A 13171-nucleotide genomic window follows, 5' to 3' on the forward strand; every position below is an offset into this window, starting at 1 on the left:
GGAGAAGCCATGAATTCCATGCTTTGCTTTCCCTTCCTCTGGATTCCGCTGTTCTCCTTGATCAATGAGTTTGGTCTTGGCTGGATGTTCTTGCTGATCTTCTGGGGGAGGGGCCTATTGTAGTGATTCTCAAATGTCTTTGCCCAAGGCGGAATTGCACTGCCCTTGCCAGGGGCTGGTCTGTGTAATCTGTTCAGGTTTGCTCTCAGGAGCTTTTGTTTGCTGAACGCTTTCTGTAGAGCTCTGGAGGACAGCAATGAAAATGATGGTCTCCCAATCTTTGGCCAGGAGTAGTCAAGAGCTCAAAGTGCACCCTTGGAGAAAAGTGCTCAATCACTCCTGTCTCCCTGGTCTCTGGCTGTGCTCCAAGCTCACCGGCCTGTGACCGAGTATTTCTGTCTCTGGCACACAGCCCCATTTGGAGTCTCCAAACCCTAGCAGATCCATGCCACTCGGCTCTTCCGGTGGAGGAAGGTGGGTCTCCCTGGATCTGCCACTTGTGGGGGCCCCTGCTCACAGTTTAAGATAACCCTGAACTGAGAGTGCACTCCTTGGCTCCATCTCTGTAAATGGCTTCTCTGCTTTGATACCTGCGAGCTCTGCTACACTCAGACACCCCCGATCCTTCTGTGACCCCGTGGGACCTGAGACCACACTGTCTCCGAGATGGTTCCACCCCTGCTTAGCCTCTGGAGTGATGTCCCTCAGTGGAGCAGACTTTTAAAGTTCGGATTTTGTGTTCCATTGCTCCACCATTTGCCGGTAGCTGGCCCTTACCCCTGCAGTCTATCTTCCTGTCACTTTGGATTCACTTCTCCGCACATTCTGTCTTTCAGAAAGTGGTCAGTTTTCTGTTTCTAGAATTGCTCCTCTTCTCTTCAATCTCCTGTTGGGTTTGTAGGTGTTCAGAATGGTTTGATAACTATCTACCTGAACTGCTGTGACCTGATGTCATCTCAGTCTGCTACTCCTCTGCCATCTTGACTCCTCACCTGATTTTTTTTTTTTTTAAGATTTATATATTTATTATTGGGTGCTTGGGTGGCTCAGTCAGTTAAGCATCTGTCTGCCTTTGGCTCAGGTCATGATCCCAGGGTCCTCGGCTTAAGCCCGGCATTAATGTTTGTTGGGAAGTGTTCCATTACTGATTTAATCTCCTTGCTAGTAATCAGTCTTCAGATTTTCTATATTTTCATTATTCCGTCTTGGTAGGTTTGATATTTCTAGGAATTTACCCCCTTTTTTTATGCTGGCCAACTTGTTGGCATATAGTTTTTAATAGTAGTCTCTTATATCTCTTTGTATTTCTGTGGTATCAAAATCTTACGTTTCTTATTTTATTTGCATCCTGTCTCTTTTTTTCCTGATGAGCATGACTAAAATACCTCCCAACAAATGTAAGTCAAAGAGCAGATGGCTTCATAGATGAATTGTATAAAATATTAAATAGTTAATATCAATGCTTTTCAACTTCTGCCAAAAAATAGAAAAGAGAACATTTTAAAACTCATTTTACAAAGCCAGCATTACCCTGATATCAAAACCAGACAAGGATGCCAAAAGAAAATTTTAAGTCAATATCCCTGATGAACATAGATGCATTGTATCTTTTCAAAGAAACAGCCCTTCATTTCATTGAACTTTGTAAATTACTGTTCTTTATATATAATATCTGACATAGAATAACAATTTATGAGATATGCAAAGAAATAAGATAATGTCAGGAGTGTTGAGAAACAAAGTCAGTGATGGTCCAGAAGCTAAACATGGTGAACAGAAAATATTAGCAGGAAGATAGAAAACTATAAAAAGAACCAGTATGGAATGCTAAAAATGAAAAATATATCAGAAGTTAAGTATTCATTTGATGGACTTAACAGTACACTGGACACCAAACCCAAGCAAGATAAATACAAAGAAGTCTAAACTTAAGCAAGTCATAGTCAATTGCTGAAAATCAAAGGTTTTTTGTAAAGGAGGTAGAAAAGAAAAATATATAAAAGGAAACAATAATGTAAATGATAGCTGACATCTTTTCAGAAACAATCAGACCAGGGAACAATGGCATAACTTTTTTTTTTTTTTTTTTAAGATTTTAGTTATTTACTTGTCAGAGAGAGCACAAGCAGGCAGAGTGGCAGGCAGAAGCAGAGAGAGAGGAGCCGGGTTCCCGCTGAGCAAGGAGCCCGATGCGGGACTCGATCCCAGGACCTTGGGATCATGATCTGAGCCAAAGGCAGCCACTTAACCAACTGAGCCACCCAGGCATCCCAATGGCATAACTTTTTAAATGATTTTTTTTTTCAAGGCAAACATGCTAACTTGGAATTCTATATACAGGGAGATGTTTTTAACAATACGGTAGAAATAAAGACATTTTCTGGCAGACAAAAGTAAAGACAATTTGTCTATAGCAGACCTATACAATAAGAAACATTGAAAGAAGTATTTTAGTGCGAAGGGAAGTGTTAATAAAAGAAACTCAGAGCTAAAGGAAGGAATGCATTACATGAGGAAGGTAAATATAAGGTTAGAGGATTAAAATATAAGATCAAAAGATTATGGCTGTGTAAAGCAAAGATAATAGCAGTGTATTATTGAATACTTAGCATAAGAAGTAAGATATAGGGGTGCCTGGGTGGCTCAGTGGGTTAAAACCTCTGCCTTCGGCTTGGGTCATGATCCCAGGGTCCTGGGATCGAGCCCCACATCGGGCTCTGTGCTCAGCAGGGAGCCTGCTTCCCTTCCTCTCTCTGCCTGCCTCTCTGTCTACTTGTAATCTCTGTCTGTCAAATAAATAAATAAAAATCTTAAAAAAAGTAAGATATATAGCTATAAATGCAAAACAGGAGGAAATGAAGTTTTTGATAAGTTAAAGATGCACTCTGTAATCACAAGAGCAAACCTTAAAATACAAACAGCCAAAGCTATGTGGTCATTAAAAGAAATTAAATAATATTGCTTTACTAAAAATGTCATGAAAGCAGGAACAAAGAACAGACAAGACAAATGGAAGGTGATGTCAGATGGTAGACAAAATTAATATCAAGAATTACATTAAATATAAATATAAGTAGGCCATACACTCCAGTTAAAAGTTAGCAATTGTCAAACTGTATAAAATAACATGACTCAATATGCTATCTGTAAGAGACACTTTAAATATAAAGGCACACCAGGTGCCATCGATAGATGAATGGATAAAAAAGGTGTGATATATATCTCACATAATGGAATATATTCAGACATAAAAAGAATGACATCTTGCCATTTGCAACAACATGGATGGAGCTAGAGAGTATAATGCTAAGCAAAATAAGGCAGTCAAATAAGGACAAATACCATATGATGATTTCACTGATGGGGAATTTAAGAAACAAAAAAGATGGACAAAGGAAAAAAGAGACAAACAAGAAACAGACTCTTTTTTTAAAAAAATATTTTATTTATTAGAGCACGAGCAGGGGGAGGGTTAGGAGAGGGAGAGGGACAAACAGACTTCACATTGAGCAGGGAGCCCCATGCGGGGCTCGATCCCAGGGCACCGAGATTATGACCTGAGCCGAAGTCAAACGTCTAACTGACTGGACCACCAGCCACCCCAAGAAACAGACACTTAACTATAGAGAACAAACTGATGGTTACCAGAGGGGAGTAAGTAGGGGAATGGGTGAAATAGGTGATGGGGATTAAAGAGTGCACTTAACATGATCATTGAGTGATTTATAGAATTATTGAATCACCAAATTAAAACTAATCTGAAACTAATATAACACAATAAACTATATTGGAATTAAAACAAAAAAACAAGAAGGGGGCGCCTGGGTGTCTCAGTGGATTAAGTCTCTACCTTATGCTCAGATCATGATCTCAGGGTTCTGGGATTGAGGCCTGCATCAGGCTCTCTGCTCAATGGAGAGCCTGCTTCCCCCCCCCTCCCCCCCGCCTGCCTCTCTGCTTACTTGTGATCTCTGTCAAATAAATACATAAAATCTTAAAAAAAAAAAAGGATGTGATCTATGCATATGTGTATGTATTTGTATGTGTGTGTATATATATGTATATATAACTACAATATATATATAATTATAGTAAATGGTAACTACACTTATTATGGTGAGATTTTATAATATATGTAATTGTTAAATCACTATATTTTACCCCTGAAACTAATATTTGTTTAAAAGATAAGAAGACTTTTTCTTTAAAACTTTGTTTTTTAAATGTTTTATTTATTTGACAGAGAGATGGCCAGCACAGGTAGGGGGAGCAACAGGCAGACGAAGAGGGAGAAGCAGGCTTCCCTCTGAGGAGTGAGCCTGATGTGGGGATGGAGCCTGATGCAGGTCTCCTCCCAGGACCCTGGGATCATGACCTGAGCCAAAGACAGATGCTTAACCTACTGGGCCACCCAGGTGCCCCAAGACTTTTTTTTGAATTTAGTGCTTGTGACTCTTAAAATAATATTGTTGAGGAGGATCAAAGATAGCGGTGGAGTGGGAGGATCCTAGGCTCATCTTGTCCCATGAATACAACTAGGTAACTATCAAATCATCTTAAATACCCCAGAAATTGTCCTGAACTGACAGAACAAACTCCACAACTAAAGGGAGTGAAGAGGCCACATCGAAGAAGTCAGGAAGTACAGATGCATGCATTAAGGGAAAAACGGGTCACCGGTACTTTGGAGGGGAGGGAGCCATGGTCTTAGGGAAGGGTGAGAGAGAGAGAGGAGCATACAGGGGTATGTACAAGGAGAACACCAAGGCACCAGTGCCTGCTTTTGTTGATTTTGATGGGAGTACTCTTTGCTTCCTGGATCTGGATGTCACCTTCCTCAGACTAGGGGAGTTTTCTGCTGTTATTTCTTGAACATTTCCCCAAAGCCTTTGGCCTGGAAAATGAAAGGGGCTGAATTTAGTGAGTTCTTACAACCAATAGGGCTTAAAGCCTGGAGTTTTAAAGGTCAGTGGGTTTGCTTGGGACAGAGCAGGGAGGGCACTGCCCTGCTCCTGAAGAGAGGGCAGGCATACAACCTGGGGACAGACAGTGTGGGAACAGTGATCTAAAGAACACCTGGGGTACACAGTGTGGAGATGATTCTTTTGTCTTGGAGGGTGTTCCGGGAATCAGCATTCACAGAGTTGCCTCTCCAGGAACAGGGGAGCTGGCTGGCACCATTTCCCTCCCCATCCCTCATAAACGTAGAACATAAACACAGTGCTGACACTGGCTGACTAACTTCTCTACAACAAGCTCTACTGCCACCCCCAGCACTCTGGCAGGACTGCCCTTCTCAGTCAAGCTTGCCTCCATTCCAGTGTGGCATCTTCTCCCCGAGAAGAACAGCACAAACCCCTGCCCATACCACATCTCTGCCAGAGACTTCTGCATGGCCTCAGTTGTAGTGGAAGTAGCATCAGGTCTCATTTAACAAGCAGACCAGAGCACACCTAGTTAATGCTTACCACATTCAGACCAGGGAGCAAAACACTGCCCATAGCAGACCAAAGAGCCTCTGCAGACAACTGGCCTGAAGGATAGAGTATCCGAAACACAAAAGTAGATACTCCCTGAAGTGCCAGGCCCTGAGCACTATATGACCTCTTTGTAAGGCCATTACTTTCAGGAGAAGACGTAACAGACTTTTTTAACATGCAGAAGAAGGCAGAGACTTATACAAAATGCTAAGATGGAGGAAATTATCCCAAAGGAAAGAAAAAGATGGGGCCGTGGCCAGAGAAGTAAGCAAAACTGATATAAGTAACATGCCTGATGGAGAACTTAAAGCTGTAATCATAAGGATACTCACTGGGCTTGAAATAATAGAAGATATTAGTGAGACCTATTGTAATTAAGTTTGCAAAATATAGTGATAAAAGAAAACCTTAAAAGCAGCAAGAGAAAAGAAGTTCTTAACTTACAAGGGAAAATCCATAAATTAGCTGAAGATTTCTCAACAGAAACTTGGCAAGCCAAAAGGGAGTGGCATGATATATTCAGAGTGCTTAATGGGGAAAATCTGCAGCCAAGAATACTCTCTCCAGCAAGGCTATCTTTCAAAATAGAAAGAGAGATAAAGAGTTTCCCAAACAAAAACTAAAGGAGTTCATCACCAACAAACGAGCCCTGCAAGAAATATTAAAGGGGACTTTTTGAGTGCAAAGGAGAAACCAAAAGTGACAAAGACAAGAAAGGATCAGAGAAAATCTCCAGAAACAACAAGACAAGTAATAAAATGGCAGTAAATACATATCTATCAATAATTAATTTGAGTGTAAATGGACTAAGTGCTTCAGTCAAAAAACACAGGGTGTCAGATGGATTAAAAATAATAATAATAATAATAAGACTCATCTGTATGCTACCTACAAGAGACTCATTTTCAATCTAAAGATACCTACAGATTGAAAATGAGGGGGTAGAGAAACATTTATCACGTATGTGGATGTCAAAGAAAGCCAAAGTAGCAATACTTACAACAGGCAAACTAGACTTTGTTTTTGTGTTGTTTTTATCCTGTTTTGGGGTGTCAGGGTGGTACTGGCCTCATGGAATGATTTTGAATGTGTTCCCTCTATCCCATTATTTATAGTATTTTGATAAGATTTGTAAGATTGTCGTTAATTTTTTAAAAATGTTTGGTACAATTCACCGATGAAGCCATGTGGTCTTGGGCTTTTCTGTCTTGGGAGTTATTTTTTTGTTTTTTTAAGATTTTTACTTGAGAGAGAGTGCACACATGAGCAGGAAGGGCAGAGGGAAAACAGACTCCCTGCTGATGCAGGGCTTGATCTCAGGACCTTGGGATCATGACCTGAGCCGAAGGCAGATGCTTAACCAACTGAGCTTCCCAGGTGCCCCTCTCCTGGAAGATTTTTAATTCCTAATTCAACTTTCATTCTTGTTGTTGGTCTAAGAAGAGTCCCTATTTCTTGGATTCAAGATTCATGATTCAATTGTGGTAACTTATGCATTTTTAGAGATTATCTGGGGTTTTTTTCCCCTTAGTTATCTGATTTGTTAGTGTATAATTGTTCATAGTAATCTGTTTTCAGACTGTGCATTTCTGGGGTTATCTCTTGTATTATTTTTCTCTTCCCCTTCTCATTTTGGTTTTTGAGTCTTTTTCTCTCTCTGTCTCTCTCTCTCTCTCTCTCTTTTTTTTTTTTTTTTTTGTTATGTGATTAAAGCATTGTCTTTTTTTTTTTTTGGAAAACTGGTGGTTACTTTCAGTGTTACGTTATTGTTTTTCTGGTCTCTATTTTATTTCTGATTTTTCTTTATTGTTTCCTTTGTCTACTAAAATTCAGCTGAGTTTCTTCTTTTTCTGGGTCCTTGTGGTGTAATGTTAAGTTATTGAACTTTTTTTCTTAATACAAGCATTTATAGCATAAATTTTTCTCTAATATCTGCTTTTGCTGTATATCATAGGTTTTGAAATATTGTTTTCTTTTTCTTTTGAGACATGTTTTGATTTGCCATTTGATTTCTTATTTGGCACATTGCTTGTGCAGTAGTATGGTGTTTAATATTTACATATTAAGTATTTAGTATTTATGCCGTAGATTTTCCAGTTTTCTTTTATTGTTCTATAGTTTATTTATTCTGTAGTTTTGTACCATTGTGGTTGGAGAATATACTTGGTATGATTTCACTTTTCTTAAATTTGTAATATTCGTTATGTCTCTTTTTGTGATTTAGCCAGGGGTTCTTCTGTGTGTACTTGAGGAAAATGTGTATTCTATTTTGAGGGGCTGGAATGTTTTATATATATCTTTTAGAACCATGTATTCTGAAGTTTGTTTTCAGTAAAAAAAAAAAGAAAATTCTTATTGAAAAAAATAATAACTTTAACTGAAGGTACTCATTTAAAATAAAGCATATCAGATGGGAGGTGAGTGGGGGGATGGGTGAAATAGGTGTAGTGAATTAAGAGTACACTTACCATGAACACTGAGTAATGATATATAGAACTATTGAATCAGGGGCTCCTGGGTGGTTCAGTCAGTTAAGTGTCCAGCTCTTGATTTTGGCTCAGGTCATGATATCAGGGTCATGAGACTAAGCCCCAGGTTGAGCTCCAAGCTGGGTCTGGAGCCAGCTTAAGATTCCCTCTCTTCCTCTCCACCCACTTACTCACTCTGTCTTTAAAAAAAAAATTGTTGAATCACTATATTGTAAACCTGAAACTAATATAACACTGTATGTTAGATATACTGGAATTTAAAAAAATAATAACAAAAAATGAAAAAATATTAAAGTAGGTAAATAGAACACTAAGACATACTGTTTGGTTGCTTTAAAGAGCTATGTAACACATCTTTCACTACAAATATAAACATTTGAATCTAATTATATTGATACTCTAGAAGAATTTTTGTATACCCAGGAATGTTTTATTACTAAAATGGCCACAACAGCACAGCATAGAGAATATAGTCACTGGTATTTTTTCCTTAAAGATTTATTTATTTTTAGAGGGGGTCGGTGGAGAGGCAGAGAGAAAGAGAAACCAAGCAGACTGTGTGCTCAGCACAGAGCCCAACATGGGGCTTGATCTCACGAGCCTGAGATCATGATCTGAGCCAAAACCAAGAGTCAGATGCTTAACTAATTGTGCTAACCAGGTACCCTTATAGTCACTGGTATTGTAATAGCATTGCATGCTGACATATGGTAGCTACACTTGTGGTGAGCAAAGCATAGTGTATAGATAAGTTGAATCACTTTGTTGTACACCTAAAGGTAATGTAACATTGTGTGTCAACTGTATTCAAAAATGTTTTTTCTAAAAATGAAAACAGTGTATGTTTGAAAATACAAAAATATATATACACATACATATAAGGCCAAAGATGAAAAAAGATGCAAAAATCAGAAGAAAACTGGTTGTTGCTATTAATAACAGTCAAAATGGATTTTGGCACAAGGATAATTTCTAGAAAGAAAGAGGACATTTCACAATGCTGTAAGGTTTAATTCATTAAAAATAAATAACAAACTTAAATACATATGTACCTAACTACAAAGCTTCAAAATACATGAAACAAAACTCGAGAGAACCAAAGGGAGAAAGAAAGAAATCTACAATCACAGTTTTAAATAGCAACACCTCTTACTAATTGATAGAATTTGTAGATTAAAAAAAATCATTAAGATATAAAAGATTTGAACATCACTACCAACCAACTTGACCTAATTGACATTTATCTAATGATATACTTGAGTATATAGGAATAGAAAAATGGTAAAAGTCCTTCCTTGTTAGTAATCATTTTGAATGTGAAATTATTAAGCTTACCAAGTAAATACAGATTGGCAGAATGGATTAAAAACCCAAAAACCCATGATCCCATTATGGGCTGTCCACAAGAGTCTCTTGTTAGACCAAAAATAAATAGGCTAAAGGTAGAAAGATGGGAAGAGACTTTCTATACAAATAGTATTGATATCATACAAAATAGACTTCTGAGTTAAAAACAACAAAAATAATAAACAAAGGTTTATATTTTATATTTTGATAGATGGTGAATTTCTCAAGAAGTTACAGTCATTATAAACATATATGCACCAAATGATAGACTCCAAAATATATACAGCAAATTGACAGAAATTAAGGATGAAATAGACATTTCTACAATAATAATTGGAGATTTCACAACCATCATCATAACTATTATTTCTTGAGCACTCACTATTTGCCAAGATTATTCTAGGCATTTTACATACGTGAACTCCTCTAACTCACAGCAACCCTTGTGGCAGAGTTACTCATTATCCCCATTTTACAAAAGAGGAATTCATGGCATAGAAAAATTAAATGACATACCAAGGTAACAGCGATGTACTTGGCAGAACCTGAATGGTAGATTCAGTAAACTAGATTTGGTTCTTCGAGATTTTCTATTCAAACCTCCCACTGAAAGAAGGGATTTCTTTCTTCAACATTCCTGGTTCTGTGATATTTGTAGGAGCATTGTGTGGATAGAGCATCACCACTTGAAAGAGTAAAACATTCTAGTATGGGCTATTCTCATTGCCATACAATTCTTCCCTGCACTGAATTGTAATCTTGTAGCTTTGATTCACTGGTCTTTATAATAACAGAAAATAAGCCCATCCTTCTGACAGCTATTGAATTATGTGAAGATTGTCATGATGTCACTCTCCACCACCCTCAACACCAATTGGAGACCTCAACTCCATACTTTAAGTAACACAGTAGTTAGCATATCAATAAGGAAATAGACCTACTGGAGATATATAGAACACTCCACCAAACAATAGCAGAATTCATATTATTCTCAAGTGAATGTGGAATGTATTCCTATTCCTATGGAACCTATCCTGTTCTTCAGGGCAGACCTTATGTTAGGCCCCCAAAATAGTTGAATAATTCTCAAAAGATGGACTTCACATGAAGTATCTTCTCTTACCACCATAAAATGAAGCCAGAGATTTTTTTTAAAAAAAAAAGGAAGAAGGAAAACTGGACATTTCACAAATATGTGGAAATTACACAGTAGACTTTTAACTAGTAGGTGAAAGAAGAAATAAAAAGGATATTAGAAAATAATTTGAGGCAAATGGCATTGAAAACACAACATATGAAAACTCATGGGATGGAGTGAAAGCAGTGATCAGAGGGAAATATATTATTGTAAATGCCTACATTAAAAAGAAGAAAGATCTGGGGTGCCTGGGTGCCTCAGTCATTTTAGCATCTGCCTTTGGTTTGGGTCATGATCTCCAGGTCTTGGGATCAGGCCCCAAGTTGGGCTTCCTGCTGCTTGGCAGGGAGTCTGCTTCTCCCTCTCCCTCTGCCCGCCTCCACAGCTCATGCTCTCTTTCTCATTCTCTCTCTCTCAAATAAATAAAATCTTAAAAAAAAATCTCAAATCAGGGGGTGCCTGGGTGGCTCAGTGGGTTAAAGCCTTTGCCTTCGGCTCAGGTCATGATCCCAGGGTCCTGGGATCAAGCCCCGCATCGGGCTCTCTACTCAGAGGGGAGCCTGCTTCCTCCCTTCTCTGCCTGCTTCTCTGCCTACTTGTGATCTCTGTCTGTCAAATAAATAAATAAAATCTTAAAAAAAAAAAACTCAGATCAGTAACCTAACTTACATTTCAAGGAACTAGAAAAAAGTAAATTATGTAATGAACACAGTGCTTAATGGAGCTTGGAATACAACAGGGACTTAATGTTCATATCTCGCTGTTAGAAGATGGAGGAGGGTCAGGAATGTAGCCTCCAGACTGAGAAGGCACTTGAATACTGCGAAACGAAGAAGGCTGCTCCATACCATTTATACAGTTTTATTCAGGGTCACCTACTGACAGGGTATTGGGCCAGCAGGTGGACAGAGGATCCAGGGTACTATACCCCCGTTCTCCACCCAGCTTGGACCTCAACCCACAACTTTTATAGTGCAAGGGGTATGGAGGTGTGGTCACAGGGTGGTTATCTATAGTGAGGCCATCTGTGTCCTAGAGGATCTGTACTAGTTATCTAAAGAGTTGCCACCTGTGTGCTAGAGCAGGCTGTCTACTAGTTATGTAAAGTGGTGTCATCTCTGCACCGAGGGGAGAACGAGATGCAGGGCCAAAAATGGAGCCAGTGTCGTCAATCCTATACTCACATACACACTGCTAAAACTAATCATTGAAAACATTTTAAAAATGAATGTAGGATACTATTTACAGTATTATTTCCATTTCTGCAGTTTGCTTTGATGGATTATGGTATATATGGGTTTTTAAAATCCATTTTTAAAAATGAGATATTACAGGGGCACCTGGCTGACTGAGTTGGTGGAGCCTGCGACTCTAGATCTCACGGTTGTTAGTTTCAGCCCCACATTGGGTACAAATCTAGAAATAGATAAAGGTATTACACATATACTGTGGATTTCACCCATTTAAAATGTACAATCCAGTGTGTTTTAGTATATTCATCAAGTTGTGTCTTCATCATAATTCAAGAACATATTTATAACTCTAAAAAGAAACTCCATCAGCAGTCACTTATTTTCAGTGACCACTAATCTTAATTCTGTCTGCATGGATTTGTCTTTTCTGGATGTTTAATGTAAATGGAATCATGCAATATGTGGCCTTTTATGTGTGTCTTCTTTTATGTAGCATAATGTTTTCAAGGCTCATTTCTGTTGTAATATGTCAGTCTCCATTCCTTTTTATTGCTGAATAATCTTCCATTGTATGAATATACCACATTTTGATTATACATTCATCAGCTGATGAACATTTGGATTGAGTCTACTCTTTTGGCCATTAGGAGTGATACTGCTGTGAACATTCATGTACAAGTTTTTGTTTGGATACTTGTTTTTATTTTCTTAGTAACTACTATGATTGGAATTGCTAGTTTATCTGGTAGCTCTATGTTTAACTACTAGACTGCGTCTCAAAGTGGTTGCACTGTTTTACTTTCCAGTGTATGAAGGTTCCGATTTCTGCACAGTCTTGCCATTATTAGTATCTTTTTTATTTTAGCTGTCCTTGTGGCTGTGCAGTGTCTTATTGTGGTTTTGATTTGACGTTCCCGAATGACTAATTATGTTGAATTTATTTTTATGTGCTTATTGGCCATTTGCATATCTTCTTTGCAGAAATGTCTATTCAGATCTTATGCCTGTTTTTTAACTGGTTTATTTTTCTGTTTGTTGCATTGTGAGAGTTCTTTATATATTCTGTATATAATTCCCTTATTAGATATGTGATTTGCAAATATTTTTTCCTATTTTATGGATTTTCCTTTTTACTTTCTTGATGATGTCCTATGACACAAAAATTTTTAATTTTGTTGTCCAATTTATTTTTTCTTTGGCTGCTTATACTTATGGTATCATATCTACAAAATCATTACATAATCTAAGATCACCAAGATTTATGCTAATTTTAAGGGATATAGTTTTAACTCATTTTTAAAAAATCTTTGATCCATATTGAGTTGATTTTTTAATATAATGTGAGGTGGGGATACAACTTTATTGTTTTGCATGTAGACATCCAGTTGTCCTGACACCATCTGTTGAAATACTATTCTTTTCTCCATTGAATTATCTCAGAGCACTTGTCCAAAATTGATTGCTTGTAAATATAAGGGTTTATTTCTGGACTGTTCTGTTCCATTGATCTATATTTCTATCCTA

The 13171-nt window shown here is 37.8% G+C and overlaps 1 protein-coding gene across 1 annotated transcript in view; it reads left to right on the top strand.

Moving 5' to 3' along the window:
- Positions 1 to 13171, top strand: part of FBXL2 (F-box and leucine rich repeat protein 2) — a gene marked incomplete at its 5' end in the record, with an annotated part of 141073 nt that overhangs the window by 20288 nt on the left and 107614 nt on the right.

The sequence above is a fragment of the Martes martes genome, assembly GCF_963455335.1.
Source record: "Martes martes genome assembly, chromosome: 1".
Classification (NCBI taxonomy): domain Eukaryota; kingdom Metazoa; phylum Chordata; class Mammalia; order Carnivora; family Mustelidae; genus Martes; species Martes martes.